This window comes from Somniosus microcephalus, chromosome 1 (genome assembly GCF_052327205.1).
Source record: "Somniosus microcephalus isolate GS21.2 chromosome 1, FLI_Smic_1.0, whole genome shotgun sequence".
Taxonomy (NCBI): domain Eukaryota; kingdom Metazoa; phylum Chordata; class Chondrichthyes; order Squaliformes; family Somniosidae; genus Somniosus; species Somniosus microcephalus.
Window position 1 is genome coordinate 228,062,975 of NC_140987.1, and position 18,400 is coordinate 228,081,374.

An 18,400-nucleotide genomic window follows, 5' to 3' on the forward strand; every position below is an offset into this window, starting at 1 on the left:
ACATGATACAAAGACGATTTGAGATGTTCATTGTATCACAGGGGGGACTGTAGGATTCGCAAAATCCAGAAAATACAGTCTAGATTGGTAAAACCCCTGAAATGGCCACATTGTGAGAACACAAGAAGGAGTTGGCAGTACTCATGGCTCAGTTCAAAAGGACACACCAGCAGTATCTTACAGCAGCCTGAGTCATCACTGATTAGATGATTCCAGAACTTACTGCTATTGATATGATAATATGGTTACAGCAGTAACGAACTCGTGAACAAAAGTATTTGCACCTGGAGGTGCGCTAACTGCTAGCAAAACGCAAACCCATCTCTGAAATCGCTGAGCACAGAAAAAAAACCATTATCTGTACCAAACTCAGAGGGACACAGGACAGATCCCATCAGTTTCATTTACAAGACATTAAAATAAAGTACTTGCTTTTGTCAAAGCAGCCTGCCCATTACCTTGACAAAAGAAAACCCCTGATTTGGCGCCGAGATAAGGGCAAGGAAACAGTATAACTGTTGAGGGAAATCCTAACAGGCTAGATTCATTCAGTGAGATTCAGACAGATCCATCACAGATTCACACAGACACAAGGTCAAGGACAGAGCGAGGAGGACCCATAAGATTGTGCAGGAGGAGAGATTCAGCCAGACTCAGACAGATCCACAAGATTCACCAGAAGCAGTGAAGTCCAAGTCCAGAGACCATCAGGATTTCGAAGGCCGAGTGGAGAGGAGACAGTTCGAGGAGTTCGGAGGACTTTCAAGATTGTGCAGGAGAGCAGATTCAGAAGTTCAGTCCAGATCCAAGACCATCAGGAGTTCGAAGGCCGAGTGGAGAGGAGATGGTTCGAGGAGTTCGGAGGACTTTCAAGATTGTGCAGCGTTCAGGAGCTGGTCCCATGAGGAAGATCGGAGATCCCGGACGTCACAGGAGTATCAAGATTAAGGACGGTTTTAAAAGTCTGGTGAGCATAAAGGCCCAACTCTACCTAACTGACATAGTTGAGGTATATTTTAGCAACGGGAGGGTTTGTAACATTAAGGGTTTTGTAATTCAGGAGTGTGATTTATCCCTCGATGTGTCCGTGCGCTTTTCCCACCCCCGTTTTAGTATACCGCTGATTAAGAATTGTTGTATGATTTAAGATAGTCAAAGTTATTCCTTGTGTGTTAAATTTTAGTTACCATTGGGAGACTGTTGTGTATGTACCTTTAAGAGAATAACTGGTCTCAGACTGCAGTACTGGCAGTGACCACCCCTGTATAAAAGGCGCTAGAGAGCCTCTGTTGTTTAGTTTCATTATGGACTTCCACCAGTAAAGATCTGTTTGTTTTCTCTCCTGCTAGTCCGTGTCTCAATCATTCACAGACTTATCACTGGCGACGAGTAAGAAACGAACTTACCTGCAACTCAGCAGCAGCTCCGACGACGTTGTTGAAGGTCAGAGCCAGAAAAAAAAAGAGGCCATTGAAACTCGAGAAACGGGCGTCGACCGTCAATCATCGATTTAAAAACTTGCAGGAGAGATTGTCCAGAGCCAGGCTGGGTTCCTCGGTCCGTAGTTTCCCAACTAATCGGGCTGGTGGCAGGGAGTGCTCTGATCCTTCCTGGGCTGCGGCGGGCTGAAGCTCGATCGGGTGGCCTTTCAACGGGGCCGGGCAGCGATTCAGGAAGCAAAGAGAGAGAGAGGGTGGAGCATACAGGGCGCGGCCGGTGTTTCGAAGCCGGGCAGCATTTGGACCTAAGAAGAGGGAGGGAAGTGTCCCAGAGGGTCCGCTCCACGACGGGAAAATAATAAAAGAAAAAGAATACGCGCAAGAAACCGTGGAAAGCAGCGCTAACAACAGCGGGGAAGAAGGCAAAGTGCGGGAGGTGCCATTTTGTTAAATCGGGGAAGAAGAAAAAGCGCGGGAGGCGCCATTTTAGATTTGCAAGATGCCGAAGACTGGCTGTATCACTGCTTTTGATAATACATTAGAGGACTGGACCACGTATGTGGAAAGAGTCGAGGTTTTTTCGAGGCAAACGATATAGCGGAGGGGAAACAGGCATCGATATTGCTAAACTTAATGGGCGCTAGAACGTACAGCCTATTGTGGGACCTGATTACTCCAGCCAAACCGAAGGCGAAGAGTTTTAACGAAATTGTTGCTGTCCTCCAGGAACACTTAAACCCTGCACCGCTGTTGATAGCAGAAAGATTTAAATTCCACAGGAGAACTCAGCACAAATATGAGAGCAATGCTGAGTATCTTATGGAACTACGCAAGCTATCAAAGCACTGCCAGTTTGGAGCAGGACTGGCAGATACCCTACGGGACAAATTTGTCTGTGGACTCCTGAGTGAAGGAACACAGAAGAAGTTACTCGCAGAAAAAGAGCTGACGCTAGATAAGGCTTTCAGCGTGGCAGTATCGTATGAAGCAGCAGCCAGGGGAACTGCAGAAATTCAACAAAAACCACAGGAACACGGCACCCACGAAATGACACGGGGATTTGCAAAATGTTATCGCTGCGGCAGAACTAACCATGACCAGAAGGATTGCTGGTCCAAAGACAAAATATGCAGACAATGTGGGAAGATTGGACACATTGCACGAGCTTGTAGGTCTGGGAAGAAGACCAGCGACAACAAAAAGGCTACTAAGGAACCGTACAAGAAAGTACAAAAGATGACGGACAGTAGTTCCGAAGACCAGATGAGCGATAGTGAATCCGAGAACAGTAGATTAAGCTGTCTCAAACTTCACAATGTAATCGCAAAAAAGGATCACCGAACCATTTGGGTCACCCTCACGATAGCAGGGTCCCAAGTTAAAATGGAATTGGATACAGGATCAGCGCTAACCGTCATGAATCGACGAGACTACGAGCGGCTATTTTCACACATACCCTTGAGAGAGACATCCATCATCTTGACGACGTATACGGGGCAAAAAGTATACCCCAGAGGAAAAATAAGGGTGCCTGTCGAATACAATGGCAAGAAAATACGGAAATAGTATCTCTACATACTGCCAAATGGTGGACCACCGTTATTGGGACGGGAATGGATCAGGAAGATAAACTTAGATTGGCATTCCATTCATGCAATGACGGTGGACGGTAAAAAAGATGAAGACGTCACTCCTGGATGATTGTCAACAATCTTAGCTAACGCCAAAGAGGTATTTCAACAAGAACTGGGCACGCTTAAAGGCGTAACCGCCTCGATAAAAATAGAAGAGAATGCAGTTCCCAAGTTTTTCAAAGCGAGACTGGTACCATATGCAATTCGCCCAGCTGTCGAGGCAGAGCTGGAGAATCTGGAGAAGGCGGGCGTGTTGTCTAAGGTCGACTGGAGCGAGTGGGCGACACCCATCGTTCCTGTCATGAAGAAAACGTTAAACAATAAGTCCGGAGAGCCAAGGAAGATTCGCATCTGTGGGGATTTCAAGGTGACGGTGAACCCTGTCCTTCGCACAGTACAATATCCTCTTCCAAGGATAGAAGACATCTTCGCCTCGCTGTCTGGAGGAAAGCGTTTTACAAAAATTGACCTGGCACAAGCATATTTGCAGATGGAGGTTGAAGAGTCCTCTTGGAAGTATCTCACGATAAACACTCACAAAGGTCTTTACCAGTATCATCGATTGGTATTCGGAGTAGCATCGGCTCCGGCGATATGGCAAAGAGCGATGGAACAAGTCCTGCAAGGGATTCCGGGGACTCAGTGTTACTTGGACGACATCCTTGTAACAGGTGAAGATGACAGTGAACACCTTAACAACCTAGAACAGGTGCTCACTAGACTATGGGAACATGGGCTGTGAGCCAACCGCCCCAAGTGCGAATTTTTTAAGAAACAGATATCGTATTGTGGCCACGTGATTGATGAAGAGGGGTTACATAAGTCCCCTGACAAAATTGAAGCGGTTGTTAAGGCCCCAGCGCCTGAAAATGTGTCGCAACTGAGGTCATTCCTCGGGTTGGTGAATTACTATCATAAGTTTTTGCCGAATTTGTCGACAATTCTGCATCCACTGAACGCCCTGCTACGAACGGGGGTAGCATGGAAATGGAGCGATGATTGTAAGCGTGCTTTTCGGAAGAGTAAGGACTTAATCACTTCAAAGGAAGTATTGGCTCACTACAACCCAGCACTGCCAATCAGGCTGGCGTGTGATGCGTCTCCCTACGGCATTGGGGCGGTACTGTCACATAAATTCCTTGATGGTTTGGAGAGTCCGATAGCTTTTCCGTCACGCTCGTTAACTTCTGCTGAGCGTAACTATGCCCAGATTGACAGAGAGGCCCTCAGCCTAGTGTGGGGGGTGAAGAAGTTCAATCACTATCTGCACGGTCAAAAATTTACTCTACTAACGGATCATCAACCTCTTGTCTCCATTTTCAACCCTCAGAAGGGCATACCGATAATGACAGCACAACGGATGCAGAGATGGTCCCTTTTCCTAGGGGCACACCAATATGACATCGAGTACAAAGGAACTAAACAGCATGGAAATGCTGATGGATTGTCACGTCTACCGTTGCCGACAGTGGAAGAAGAAGACCTTGCAGTGGATCCAATGGAGTTATTCCACTCGACCATAGTCGAATGTCTTCCTGTGACGAATGCAAACATAGAAAAGGAAACACGGAATGATCTGACACTATCACGGGTCTATGATTTAACGGTGAAGGGATGGCCAGCACATGGCGAACCACTGCTGCCAGCATTCTCACCGAGAAGAGAACAGCTGTCAGTGTGCAGAGGAACCTTGATGTGTGGATCCAGAGTAGTAATTCCACCTAAGTTGACGGATAGAGTGCTCAATGAGCTTCATGAGGGTCATCTGGGTGGGGTAAAAATGAAGAGCTTAGCCAGAGCGTTTGTGTGGTGGCCGGGAATCGATAGAGAAATCGAAGAGATGACCAAGAGCTGTGCAGGATGCCAGAAGGTCCAAAACGCCCCACCACAAGCTCCTCTGCATCCATGGGAGTGGCCCTCATCTCCATGGCAAAGGGTGCACATTGATTTTGCTGGTCTCTTCATGGACTCGATGTTTTTAATTGCGGTGGATGCACATACAAAGTGGCCAGAGGTAATAAAAATGTCCTCAACCACCACGGAAAAAACTATCACAGTTTTACGAACCATATTCGCCAGGAATGGGCTGCCTGAACAGATTTGCTCTGACAATGGACCACAGTTTGTGTCTGAAGAGTTCTGGAAGTTCTTAAAGAACAATGGTGTTAAGCATTACACATCTGCCCCATATCATCCAGCCACTAATGGATTGGCCGAGAGGTTTGTCCAAACATTCAAGAAGGCTATCAAGGCAATGTGTAATGAAGAGATACCCCTACAACACAAGGTGGACAACTTCTTGTTTGCCTACCGGAATGCGACACATGCGGTTACCAACCAAACTCCAGCCATGATGTTCTTCAATCGAAGACTACGATGCCACTTGGATTTGGTTAAGCCAAATGTCCGGAGAGATGTGGAGAACAGACAGTTTCAGAATATGAATGAAAGGCCGACCAGGAGTTTTAAGATAGGGCAACCAGTTTTGGCCCGGGACTACCGCACTGAGAAATGGCAGCCAGGAACGATTTGTACACGACAAGGACCTCTCATGTATACCGTGGACGTTGGGGAGAGCATTGTAAGACGCCATGCTGACCAGATTCTAGAGTCACTGGAAAACGTCAACTCCACACCATGATCTGATACACCTGGTAATGAAATCGACGTTCCAATTGCAGCTACCGCAGAACCGGTAATATTGGAAGCAGATGAACCAAACAACGACATTGATTCCGACTCAACATTGCCAGAAGAACCTGTTACCCCAAAGAGGCGTTATCCAGACAGAATCAGGAAGCCTCCTCAAAGACTGAACTTATAATTGCTTAAACATAACCAATGTATCTAGCAACAGTAATTGTGATTGTAATTCGTTATCATTTAGTTGTTAAATGAATGTTATGTACTGTTTATCTAAAAGGGGAGGAATTGTTGTGTATGTACCTTTAAGAGAATAACTGGTCTCAGACTGCAGTACTGGCAGTGACCACCCCTGTATAAAAGGCGCTAGAGAGCCTCTGTTGTTTAGTTTCGTTATGGACTTCCACCAGTAAAGATCAGTTTGTTTTCTCTCCTGCTGTCCGTGTCTCAATCATTCATGGACTTATCAGAGACGTGCTAATGATTTTTGTCTAAATTGATTTCTTGTATTCTCTGTGTTTATTCTCCTTGAAAATAAAGATATTTCTGATTTAAAACTCACCTTGTCTCACCTGATCCATTTGTCTTCCAAGTCACAAGTTGGGCCAACACATCAAGGTGGTCTGGCAATAAGCCCAGTGTCTAGAACCGGTGAGGGGCGAGCGCTTCGGAACCGCTCACGAGCAGTGCGAATTCAAAACGATCTAGCACACCATAAGCTCGTTAAAACGACCCCTTACATCAGCGCACTGGAAAAGTGAGTATGAATTTCCCATCACCCTCAACCTGATCCCCATTGCCTTTCCTCACCAGCACTCAGCTTCAGCAATCTCTTTCTCCGCATCCCACTTAACACTGACATCCATGCACCCTTACCCATTCCCTCTCTCTCTATGCTCACATTCACATAACTATTCCACCATGCAGCCCTCACACTCCCTATCTCTCTGATGCTTTGAACACAACTGACAACACACAGGTCTTGCAACCTCATTCCATCTTTGTCTCCTTCTAATTATCTATGCTATGCAATCTCTGCACTCACTCCTTCATTCTCACTCAACCTCCACTTGTCTCCCTCATTGCAGAAAAAGAGAGCTCACAACAAAAGAGAGCGAGCCAGGACAGGAGGAGGGACAGCCTCATTAGCCCACCTGACCCCCTGGGAGGAGGCCGTCCTGGAAATCATGGGCATTGAGGATGATTCGCGCATGGGGGATGGACAGACAGGTGCAACACAGCAAGCTGGTGACAGAAAAGTTTCCCATCTCTCTCTTTGACATTGCATGAGTCGCTGATAATCACAGAATCACAGAATCACAGAAACCCCACAGTGCAGATAGAGGCCATTTCGGCCCATCGAGCCTGCACCGACACATATCCCACCCGATCCCCGTAACCCCTACACCAACACATATCCCACCCTATCCCCGTAACCCCACGTATTTAATCCCCCTAACACTAAGGGTCAATTTATCATAGCCAATCAACCTAACCCGCAAGCTGTAACAGATGGACTTATGAGCATCTGCAAAAAGCTATGTGCATGCAGCCTTTGCATCACATCTCTGACTCTTTCCTTTACTCCCACACAGGACCATCACAAGCATCCGTTCCCCCTAGCCAGGAAGAAGAGGCTGAGTAGCCAGATTCCTCAGAGGAAGCTGCAACCTCTGAGGGCGCAGCGTCACCAGAATTCAGTGCACCCAGCACCAGCGCAGACACTCACACCTCGGTGGGACCTTCGGGACAGATAGTAGTGTTGTCACCTGGTGTATCACAGCTCACAAGTGAGCATCAGCAGATTGTGGAGGCAGGGACAGCAGTGGAGAGTCCTAGTCGGAGGGTGCAGGACTCTGCCAGCTCGGCTCAGCAGCATGTCGACCCTCTGCCTCTGGGTCCATCCATAAGATCAGAAGTGATGGAAATCCAGGCACAGATGCAGGAGTCTCTGGCAGGCTTTGTCTCTAGGGTCACTGCGAATGTGGAGCGAATGGAGGAGTCCATAGCGAACATGAGCAGAGCCTTTGTGGAGTCATTGGCACATGAACGCATCACCATGGAAAGGATGGCTACCTCCGTGGAAATGATTGCTACCTCCGTGGTAAGGCTGGCTACCGTACAGGAGAGGGTGGCTGCGGTAGAGGAGAGGAGGGCTATGGCCATGGAGGAGCTTAGTCGCCAGGGTATGGAAAACATGGTCATTGTTCAGAATAGAATGAAATCTCTTCAGGAGCGATGGGCATCTATTGAACAGAGAAATCAGACCTTCATGGAAGTCCTTCTGTGTAGGACTGCCATTGCAGATACGGGTCCCCATGACCCCCCTGATGTGCAGCAAGGTGCTCTCCAGCCACTTGCGAGTGCTGAGGGGGACCTGACCCATGAGAGGGAGGTTGGTGGCAGACCTCAAGGAAGTGGGGGCTCCTCTCCAAGCGCTCACACTTCCGTGCCACTGCAGAGCCCTCTGTCAGAGCCCCACCGGAGTCCACACCCAAGTGAGATAGACATCTCAACCCCTGCACAGCCGCAGGAGCAGCAGACTGTTGCCGAGCCCTCACAGGCTCACAACCCCAGAGGACACCTGCCAAAGGTGTCGAGACAGGAGCAGCAGGAAAGTGAGCAAGGGGCCTCCACATCTGCTGAAGCCACAGGGAAGCACACGTAAGAGGAAGATAAAGCACAAGTAGTCACAAGGGTAGTCATTTGGGTGGAATTTTGTGTTTAGTGTAAAAATGCCAACACGTCGTATTTGTACATAAAAATTCTGATGGCAAATGTTGCAGTTGTGGCGTCTGTCATTTCCCTATTGGGACTTCCACGTTGAGGCCTCAGGAATAATTGCAACTGTCAGTATGGTGGTCAGAGTGCTAGGAATCCTCTGGTTCTTGGCCATTGTCAATGCTCTGGTAAGAAGCTGCAAGGCAAAAGTGTTTGATTGACTAGGCTAAGCAAATCTGGCCAGGATGAGTGCGTTCCTTGCATCCCAGGCAGCAATGTTCTCGTGTAATGCTGCTGCTGGTTGATGGGCCTCTGCAGGATGTTCATTTTCGCCCTCCTCCTCCTCCTCCTCATCTGAGGAGGATATGTAAGGAACCACTTGGTCCGCAGGAATCTGCAAGCCACGATGCTGTGCCATGTTGTGAAGTGCACAGCAAACCACGATGATTCTGGTGACCCTGGCTGCTGAGTACTGCAGGGCTCCACCTGATCTATCCAGGCATCTGAAGCGTATCTTCAGCAAACCAATGGTTTGCTCGATTATGACTCTGGTGGACATGTGGCTGGAGTTGTAGCTCTCCTCGGCTTCGTTGGATGGGCTCCTCAATGGTGTCATCAGCCACGTCCTCAGGGGATAGCCCTTGTCTCCAAGTAGCCATCCGTTAAGTTGGTCTGGTGGACTGAATAGCGGAGGCACACTAGACTGCCACAGTATGAAGGAGTCACGGCAACTGCCAGGGTACATGGCACAAACATGCAAAATTTCCTTCTTGTGGTCACACACCAGCTGAACGTTGAGGGAGTGGAAGCCCTTGCGGTTGACAAAAATATCTGGATTGCGATGGGGTGCCGTAAGGGCCACATGTGTGCAGTCAACGATGCCCTGCACCCTTGGAAAGCCTGGCAGATGAGCTAATCCAACCGCTCGCGCTATGACACTTGCTCGATTCTTGGTGAAATGGATGTGATTGTGCACGAGGGCAAAGAGGGCATCGGTTACCTGCATGATGCAAGTGTGTGCGGCCGCCTGGGAGATGCCGCTGATGTCTGCTGCTGATCCCTGGAATGAGCCTGAGGCAAAAAAGTTGAGTGCGGTGGTGACTTTGACGCCCACTGGTAAGGGTTGTCCATCTGGTCCTCTGGGCAGCAGGTCTTGCTGTAGCATTGCGCAGATGTCAGTCACTACCTCTTGCGAAAGTCGGAGCCGCCTTTGACACTGCTGCTCAGACATGTTGAGATAGGTGACCCTGCATCTGTTGACCCTGGTTGGGGGGTATCTCCTGCGCCGACGGGCTTCCAGCCGCTGGCCCCTTCTGGCCTGTGCAGCCTCAGGTGGGTGAGCAGCATCCTGGCGCTCCTGCTGCTGCTGCTATTGCTGGTGCTGCTGGTGTCCCTGGTTCTGCTGGTGCCGTGGCTGGTGCTCAAGCTCCAATAATGCCCAGATGGGAAGGAAATAAATGGCTCCCATGCTTCTGGTATATGCCTCCGTTGAGGAAGCGCTGAGTGAGGGTGGCAAGAGGGGTTTCCCAGGAGGCCACATTGGAGATGGGTGTGAGGCTCCAACCTTCCAAAGGTGTGGTTAAGCCTTCTAAAAGTTGCCCCAGACCTGAGACCACTAAGTCCTGCCACCTGCAAATCATGGCCGATCAAATCTCCTCTCTCCTCTTTAAAGGTTGACCTGCAGTTGATAGTCAGCAATCCAATAGTGCTCCCGCCAGGTTTCACATTCGTGATTCCCACCAGGCGTGTTTTACGTGGGAAAAGGGTTAAATTTGCAAGGGCCTGTTAAAATAGGATTATAGAGGCCATTTCGTGGTTATTAAGGGCCTTAAAGACCTGTCCCGCCTGTTGGATGCAGGACGGATTCGGATGCAGGACCATCAGACATGACTGAGTTGAAACTGCTCAGAGTCAGGAACCAGGCACGGTGGGGGGGGGGTCCTGCCAGCCAATTGCTACGATTTTAACCCCCCGCCCGCCTCAAAGCCCGACTCCACGGCTCAATGAAAATTGAGCCCAATCTGTTTGCTTACGCCGTTAATATGTTTCCTATTTTAGGTAAGGTGTTTGCCCATTTATATATAAACTAGCTGAAGTGCCCGGCGGTGCCGAGGCTTTTTCGAGGGCATGTTGTTGTTGGAAGAGAGAGAGATAGCGACTGGGGGGGAAGAGAGAGAGCGACGGGGGGGGAAGAGAGAGAGCGACTGGGGGGGAAGAGAGAGAGCGACTGGGGGGGAAGAGAGAGAGCGACTGGGGGGAAGAGAGAGAGCGACTGAGGGGGAAGAGAGAGAGCGACTGGGGGGGAAGAGAGACAGCGACGGGGGGGAAGAGAGAGAGCGACTGGGGGAAGAGAGAGAGCGACTGGGGGGGAAGAGAGAGAGCGACTGGGGGGAAGAGAGAGAGCGACTGGGGGGGAAGAGAGAGAGCGACTGGGGGGGAAGAGAGAGAGCGACTGGGGGGGAAGTGAGAGAGAGACTGGGGGGGAAGAGGGAGAGCGACTGGGAGGAAGAGAGAGAGCGACTGGGGGAAAGAGAGAGAGCGACTGGGGGGAAGAGAGAGAGCGACTGGGGGGAAAGAGAGAGAGCGACTGGGGGGGAAGAGAGAGAGCAACTGGGGGGAAGAGAGAGAGCGACTGGGGGGGAAGAGAGAGAGCGACTGGGGGGATGAGAGAGAGTGACTGGGGGGAAGAGAGAGAGCGACTGGGAGGAAGAGAGAGAGCGACTGGGGGGAAGAGAGAGAGCGACTGGGGGGAAGAGAGAGAGTGACTGGGGGGAAGAGAGAGAGCGACTGGGGGGAAGAGAGAGAGCGACTGGGGGAAGAGAGAGAGCGACTGGGGGGAAGAGAGAGCGACTGGGGGGAAGAGAGAGAGCGACTGGGGGGAAGAGAGAGAGCGACTGGGGGAAGGGGGGAAAAGGGGGAGGCGGGGGAGGAAAGGGGGAGGGGGGAAGGAAAGGGGAGGGGAGGGGGGAGGAAAGGGGGAGGGGGAGGAAAGGGGGAGGGGGAGGAAAGGGGAAGGGGGGAGGATAGGGGGAGGGGTGGAGGAAAGGGGGAGGGGGAGGAAAGTGGGAGGGGAGGGGGAGGAAAGGGGGAGGGGAGGGGGGAGGAAAGGGGGAGGGGGAGGGGAGGAGGGGAGGGGGAGGAAAGGGGGAGGGGAGGGGAGGGGGAGGAAAGGGGGAGGGGGAGAGGAAAGGGGGAGGGGAGGGGGAAGGTAAGGGGGAAGGGAGGAAAGGGGGAGGGGGGAGGGGGGAGGAAATGAAAGGGGGAGGGGGGAGGAAAGGGGGAGGAAAGGGGGAGGGGGAAAGGGGGAGGAAAGGGGGAGGGGGAGGGGGGAGGAAAGGGGGCATTGACAGCTAGGATGAGCTGCCTGTGTTCACACACCAGCTGTACGTTCAGCGAATGGTAGCCCTTCCGGTTGCGGTAATCCTCGGCATTCTCCAGAGGTGCCCGCAAAGCCACATGCGTGCAGTCAATGGCGCCCTGCACCATGGGGAAGCCCGCGAATGCTGCAAAGCCCATTGCACGCTGTTGCTGCTTGTCAAGGGCCATGGAGAAGGAGATGAACTGGCGTCTCCTTTGGAAAAGGGCATTGGTCACCTGGCGGATGCAGCAATGCACGGCGAACTGGGAGATGTTGGCAATGTCCCCAGTAGCGGCTTGGAAGGAGCCGGTGGCATAGAAGTTGAGAGCCACCGTCACCTTCACTGCCACCGACAGAGACGTCCTGCTCCTCAGCTGTGGCTGCAGATCACCGCCAAGCAGCTGGCAGATCTCTGTGACCACGTCCCTTCTGAATCGCAGCCTCCGAACACACTGCTCCTCAGACATGTTGAGATAGGAGAACTGCTGGCGGTATACCCTGGGTGGGTAAGGCCTCCTTTGCCGACGTCTGTTGCCCCCTCTCCGTCTAGCCAGGGCTGCCACTCTCTCACGGCGTCTGTGAGCCCTTTGGATGTAATTGAGAAAGCCTGCGTTGACACCCATTGCAGCCCCCATAATATGCTGGCAAACAATGAGATGTCAATGAAGGCAAAGACTAGTGGAAATCTGTGGCCTGAAGCCAGAAGTACCTGTCCGAGTGTTGTGCCAAAGCAGAAAGCTATCTACCTTGGTCTCTCTCCAAAGATCCGTTTTGCAAGAGGGAGTGCTGCGAAATGGCAGCCTTTTATATTGCAGGAGGAGTGCCCTTTAATTTGCTCCCCCCGCACCCCGCATCGGCTGAGCACTGTTCCACTTAACAGTCGCTAGGGGCGCCAGGCGCACAATGGGGCGTTGCCACTGAAGTTCCGGTTGGGGGCGCACAAAGGGCGTTGCACGAGGAAATGACGTCATGATCTGCGCGCGCAGCTGAGCGCGCGCAAAGACTTTGCGCCGGCGCTAAATCTCGAGTGAAGTTGGGGCGAGGCGCAGTTCTCGCTGCGCCCGGGCGCTACCCACCTAGCGCCCGACATCTACTCCTCCTAAGGCGCTAACGGCTGGCGCAACCAACTGAATTTCTAGGCCTTTGTGTTTTAAAAGCAACTTTTTTTTTTGCTGGAAATGTAGATTTGAAAAGAAACACGCTGAAAGCGGGAAAAAGAAATGAAAAGTTTTTAATCAAGATGGCGGCGACTCACCTCGGTTCAGAAAGATAAGGCCCGCCCACACATGCACCGATTGGTCGACCGTCAGGTCACTGAAGCGTAGGATTGGTCAATCGTCCCGTCACTCGACTGTAGGAGGGCCCACCCGCACGCGCCAGGAACCCGCCCTGCCACGCAGCGATTGGTCGACCGTCGGGTCGCTCGACCATACGATTGGTCGACCTCGACGTCACTCGATGCTAATGAGCGGATAATGAGATGCTAATGAGCGGAATTTTGAACGTTTTTTGGATACCGCAGGCGCAATTTTTGTCTCGCCGAAAAGTAAATACACTTACGACCGTTCTGGAATCGTAAGCTTTCTTTTGATGTAACGCACGTATAGGTACGCTCTATAACTTTAGAGTTTATAGCCGGACAGACACACCGAAGGACAGACAGACAGACAGACAGACAGACAGATGTATCCTTTTATATATATAATATAAGATAAATCAGTTAACTCCTGTGTTAAAATAGCAAACAAAGGAATATCAGATGGTGATGTTAAATGCCCATCCATTAATATCAGCAACAGTCATTTCTAGACTATTTTTGTTCCATGTTGGCTTTCTATCAGGAATATTTCAATATTCAGAGTAGAAAAAGACACAAGTTATTTGTGCAGGCATCTTGCATATTAGTTAATTCAGGATTAAGTGTTAAGTTATTTTTATTTCACTGCATAGAAATTGGAGTCAAATAGGAGTTGAGAGTGTGTTCAAAGATGTTTGTCGGAAATGCTTAAGAAGGAATGAGAAGGGAAGTGAAAGAAAGAGCAGATTGCTGTATGGTCATAAGAATCCACTGCTTTTCTTTGGTTGTTTGAAAAGTCGAGGGAGTAACTTTGACATAGGGCAGTAATGTAAAATGCGAGGTATCAGCTCGGCCGTCCGTTCCAATACCTCTCCTGATTTTTGTTACCGTTGAGTCACAAGAATCGCCCAACATCAAAATGACTCCATCTTTCTCAGTAGCTGCAAAGAGGTGTCTGCCTCGAGACGGGCGGGGAGGGAAATCACTAATACAGGCCTCAGGAACCTGCAGCTTTGGACCAGCAAAAGAAAATATATTGATTTCTGTTTTGACAATCTTAAAAAATTGCAGCAGAGAGAGTGCAATCAATTTAAATTTCTCGTCCGATGCCATGACAACATGGAACAGCAGGAATGGGTGAGAAATCCATAAAATGACGATGGGTGGGAGGAAGTGCTGTGGAATTGATCCCTGCCCATATTACTGTCCCTGTCCACTGGAGTTAGGGTGGGAAGATGGTGTAACTTCAGAGGAAAATCTCTTGCTGTTTTTTTCCCTGTTTGTTTTTCTTTTACTTCATAATCTGTCTCTTCATCTGAGCCTACAAATCTAAAAAAAAAGGTGGGTTGGGGGCCTGGGGGTAGTTAAAGTGTTAAAAATTGAATCCTGACCTGGTCCCACCTCCAACCTGCCCACTTCCGGTTTTAACAGAGGTGGGTTGGGGGGCGGGCAGTCAATATGCTGCCAGGAGGCGGGTCATCAATTTAAATATTATAACGAGGCGGGAAGCCTCTTCTTTAACCTCCATTTTGTCTTTAACGTCAGCTAGTTGGGTTTTGCACACCTCATAAAACCCGCCAGCTAATGCAAGGCGAAGACTGCTGCATTCAGGAGGTAAGTGCCTTTATACTTACCTCCTGAATCCAGGGTCCTTGCCTAACCCAGCCCCCCACGATCAGAGACCCTCCCCCCATGAGGCCTCTGATCACCCCCATCCCCAGGCCTCCAATTCCCCACCGCCAGGCCTCCAATCCCCCCAATGAGGCCTCCCCCTTCCCAGACCACTAATCCCCCCCACCCCCCAGACTTCACCCCCAGGCCTCGCAGCTGCCCACCCAAGACACCAATCCCCCCCAGGCTTCCCCCCCAGGCTTCCCCCCCCAGGCCTCACAGTTCCCTACCCAGGCCACCAATCCACTCTAGGCCTTCCCTCCTCCCTGCTCCTCCGGTCCTCCCCTTGCTGCTCCCAGCCCACGATCCCTTCAGACTAATCCCCCCCACCCACTCCTTGCTGCTCCCAGCCCTGGATATTCTTCCGACGCTCCTCCCCCGCACCCCCCCTCGGCTGCCGCCCCGCGGCCCCTGATTGTCATCGGACCCCGCTGCTCCCAGCTTCCACACGATCCCTCCCTCCCACCTCTGTGCGGCCTAGTGCCTCAGGCTACTCACCCAGAGCCAGCCAGCCTCTCAATCTGGCTGGCTGCGGGTGAAAAAAAGAGGCTCCCCATTCAAGTGAGGCACTGCCGTTAAATTTGGCAGGGCCTGTGCCAATCCCGTTCTCCCAGGTTTCCTGACCGCCTCGGAGACCCCCAGCCCTCAACCCACCTTCCCCATTAAAATTCAGCCCTACATGTTTGATTGGGGACTGGATGGTGGGGTGGGTCTGCACACTTCCCTTTCAACTGGAAAACCTAGGATTGGGTCCTATCCAGGTTAATGACATAGAAGTCTCCTCTCTGCTGGCTATAATAATCCTACCATTTTGGAATTTGGACAATCTTATGATAGGTACAACTCCTTAACACAAAAGTAACTAGTTTGGCACAAATTGGCACAGCCTTGGTCAGAGAGGCTGTTAGAATGACTAATATTGGTTCAACGTGAATTACATTATTGGCAGTTTGAGCCTAGTAAGTGCAAACAGACTAAAAGAAAATGCGTCTGATTAAACATTAATTAATAAGTCACTTTGTTAAATAGAAAATTATAAAATATAATTTAGAAGAGTCAATTTGTGTTATTTTATGAAAACCTAATTGAAATTTAAATAAAAATAATAATATAATTATTTAAACAACTGATGATATACTTTGAGGTATGCAATGGATATGGCCAGAACAATTGAGTCTATGGAGAGTTAAAAGTCTGCCTCAATGGCCAGGACTGGATTTCAATTTCCAAAAATATCTTTTCTATGACCCCCCATTCCCCTTATCCTGAATAGTGTTTGAATCCTCTTCTCAGTCAGACTCTTAGCAAAGCAGACCATGGCCCATCCTTTTCTTTACCATGTTTGAAAGGAGTGCTGGACACAGTTGAGTAAAATGAAAGTAGTCTACTGAGACTCATGGAAAGCAAATTACCATGCAATACAGCCAAACCATGGGCCATGCTAGGAGCGGGCTCAACAATGCACATAATCAATCCTGTTTCAGTAGGCTGCATTCTGCATACAGCTGAGAAAGGCTATTTAAATCAAGTAAGTACTTCTGTTTCATTCACAGTAATAGTTAAGTTCCTGCTAGGTAACACCTGGCAGTACAGAGGGTAAAGGAAACGTCTAGTGTAGTATGGAGCCATACAGGCCAGAAGATCCCAGGCTTGTGTTAGCTACTTTCAACCTGGGCAACAACTAAGACATTACATATAACCTCAACTGTGGGGAGGAGGGAAATCAGCTTGAGTCCTGTCCTTGATTGGTAGATCAAACTGCCCATCCAGAACTGTGGTAGATCGGGCTGCCCATCCAGAACTGTGGTAAATCAAACTGCCTATCCAGAACTGTGGTAGATCAAACTGCCCATCTAGAACTGTGGTAGATTGGGCTGCCCACCCATAACTGTGGTAAATCAAACTGCCCATCCAGAACTGTGGTAGATCAAACTGCCCATCCAGAACTGTGATAGATCGGGCTGCCCATCCAGAACTGTGGTAGATCGGGCTGCCCATCCAGAACTGTGGTAAATCAAACTGCCTATCCAGAACTGAGGTAGATCAAACTGCCCATCCAGAACTGTGGTAGATCAAACTGCCCATCCAGAATTGTGGTAGATCAAACTGCCCATCCAGAATTGTGGTAGATCAAACTGCCCATCCAGAACTGTGGTAGATCAAACTGCCCATCTAGAACTGTGGTAGATTGGGCAGCCCATCCAGAATTGTGGTAGATCAAACTGCCCATCCAGAACTGTGGTAGATCAAACTGCCCATCCAGAACAGTGGTAGATCGGGCAGCCCATTCAGAACTGTGGTAGATTGGGCTGCCCATCCAGAACTGTGATAGATCGGGCTGCCCATCCAGAACTGTGATAGATCGGGCTGCCCATCCAGAACTGTGGTAGATCAAACTGCCCATCCAGAACTGTGATAGATCAGGCTGCCCATCCAGAACTGTGATAGATCGGGCTGCCCATCCAGAACTGTGGTAGATCAAAGTGCCCATCCAGAACTGTGGTAGATCAAACTGCCTATCCAGAATATTGGTAGATCAAAGTGCCCATCCAGAACTGTGGTAGATCAAACTGCCCATCCAGAACTGTGGTAGATCAAACTGCCCATCCAGAACTGTGGTAGATCGGGCTGCCCATCCAGAACTTTGGTAAATCAAACTGCCTATCCAGAACTGTGGTAGATCGGGCTGCCCATCCATAACTGTGGTAAATCAAACTGCCCATCCAGAACTGTGGTAGATCAAACTGCCCATCCAGAACTGTGGTAAATCAAACTGCCCATCCAGAACTGTGGTAGATCGGGCTGCCCATCCAGAACTGTGATAGATCGGGCTGCCCATCCAGAACTGTGGTAAATCAAACTGCCCATCCAGAACTGTGGTAGATCGGGCTGCCCATTCAGAACTGTGGTAGATCGGGCTGCCCATCCAGAACTGTGATAGATCGGGCTGCCCATCCATAACTGTGGTAAATCAAACTGCCCATCCAGAACTGTGGTAGATCAAACTGCCCATCCAGAACTGTGATAGATCGGGCTGCCCATCCAGAACTGTGGTAGATCAGACTGCCCATCCAGAACTGTGGTAGATCAAAGTGCCCATCCAGAATGGTGGTAGATCGGGCAGCCCATCCAGAACTGTGGTAGGCCAAACTGCCCATCCAGAACTGTGGTAGATCAAACTGCCTATCCAGGGCTGTGGTAGATCGGGCTGCCCATCCAGAACTGTGGTAGATTGGGCTGCCCATTCAGAACTGTGGTAGATCAGGCTGCCCATCCAGAACTGTGGTAGGTTGGTCTGTCCATCAGAACTGTGGTAGATTGGACTGACTGTCCAGAACTGTGGTAGATCGGACTGCCCATCCAGAACTGTGATAGATCGGGCTGCCCATCCAGAACTGTGGTAGATCGGGCTGCCCATCCAGAACTGTGGTAAATCAAACTGCCTATCCAGAACTGTGGTAGATCAAACTGCCCATCTAGAACTGTGGTAGATTGGGCTGCCCATCCATAACTGTGGTAAATCAAACTGCCCATCCATAACTGTGGTAAATCAAACTGCCTATCCAGAACTGTGGTAGATTGGGCAGCCCATCCAGAACTGTGGTAGATCAAACTGCCCATTCAGAACTGTGGTAGA